Here is a 1771-nt window from a genome sequence, read left to right on the forward strand (position 1 = left end):
CCAGGAGAGGTATTGCTGGATCTTCTAGTAGTACTATGTCCAATTTTCTAAGGAACTGCTAAACTGATTTCCAGAGTGGTTGTACCAGCTTGCAATCCCACCAGCAATGGAGGAGTGTTCCTCTTTCTCCACATCCTTGCCAGCTTCTGCTGTCATCTGAATTTTTTATCTTAGCCATTCTGACTGGTAAAAGGTGGAATCTCAGGGTTGTTTTGACTTGCGTTTCCCTGATGATTAAGGATGTTGAACATTTTTTTCAGGTGCTTCTCAGCCATTCACTATTCCTCAATTGAGAATTCTTTGTTTAGCCCTGTAGCCCATTTTTAAAATAGGGTTATTTGATTTTCTGGAGTCCAGCTTCTTTTGTATATATTGGATATTAGTTCTCTATATCTGATTTAGGATTGGTAAAGATCCTTTCCCAATCTGTTGGTGGCCTTTTTGTCTTATTGACAGTGTCTTTTGTCTTACAAAAGCTTTGCAATTTTATGAGGTCCCATTTGTCGATTCTTGATCTTATAGAACAAGCCATTGCTGTTCTGTTCAGGAATTTTTTCCCTGTACCCATAGCTTCGAGGCTTTCCCTCACATTCTCCTCTATACATTTCAGTGTCTCAGTTTTTTTGTGGATATCTTTGATCCACTTAGACTTGAGCTTTGTAGCAGGAGATAACAATGGATCAATTCACATTCTTCTTTATGATAACTGCCAGTTGTGCCAACACCATTTGTTGAAAATGCTGTCTTTTTTCCACTGGATGGTTTTAGCTCCTTTGTCAAAGATCAAGTGACCATAGGTGTGTGGTTTCATTTCTGGGTCTTCCATTCTATTCCACTGATCCACCTGTCTGTTGCTGTACCAGTATCATGCAGTTTTTATCACAATTGCTCTGTAGTACAGCTTGAGGTCAGGCATGGTGACTCCACCAGAGGTTCTTTTATTGTTGAGAATAGTTTTTGCTATCCTAGGTTTTTTTTTTTTTTNTTCCAGATGAATTTGCAAATTGCCCTTTCTAACTCTATGAAGAATTGAGTTGGAATTTTGATGGAGATTGCATTGGATCTGTAGATTGCTTTCGGCAAGACAGCTATTTTTTACTATATTAATCCTGCTAATCCATGAGCATGGGAGATCTTTTGTGTATGTTTCTCTAGGTTGAACAGATTGAAAAACTAACAGAATGACTCTGTCGCTTATTGTTAGCTGAAGATTGATGACAGATCAGCTGTATATCTTTCTGCTTTAAGACTCTGGTCTTTGACAGCATGTGGAAGAAAGTTGAAAAAGAAGGTGTGGCTAGAGTAGAACCATCTTTCTAACATCTTCACTTTCAAAGTCATGCAAACAGCCCCATAACTCCTCCAAGGTCCCTTTTCCTGAACTTCTGTATCCCATATGTTTTCATGGAGAGCCCAAAATATGGAAAAGAAACTAGGTGGGTCAGGAGAATGGACAAATAATAGCTACCAAGAGTTTGACAAGGGCGGTCTGTTACCTTTATTCTTCTACTATGGATCAAGGGTAGAAATCTTTACAGGAAAAGATATATCAGGATCTCTGTGTCTCCCACTGCTACGTTCCCATTCCCATGCTTTTAATGGGGGCACTTCTTGCGCGCATCCGACTCGACCAGCAAGAACGCTGCAACAGGATCCTTCTGCACACATTTATTGGGAGAGCTTGATTGTAGAGGCGAAAAGACCCTGAGCCCAGCCCTGGTGCTGCTTTATATAGGCCTAGGAGAGGCGTGTCTCACACCCGGATTGTGTT

The sequence above is a fragment of the Mus caroli genome, chromosome 12 (assembly GCF_900094665.2).
Source record: "Mus caroli chromosome 12, CAROLI_EIJ_v1.1, whole genome shotgun sequence".
Lineage (NCBI taxonomy): Eukaryota > Metazoa > Chordata > Mammalia > Rodentia > Muridae > Mus > Mus caroli.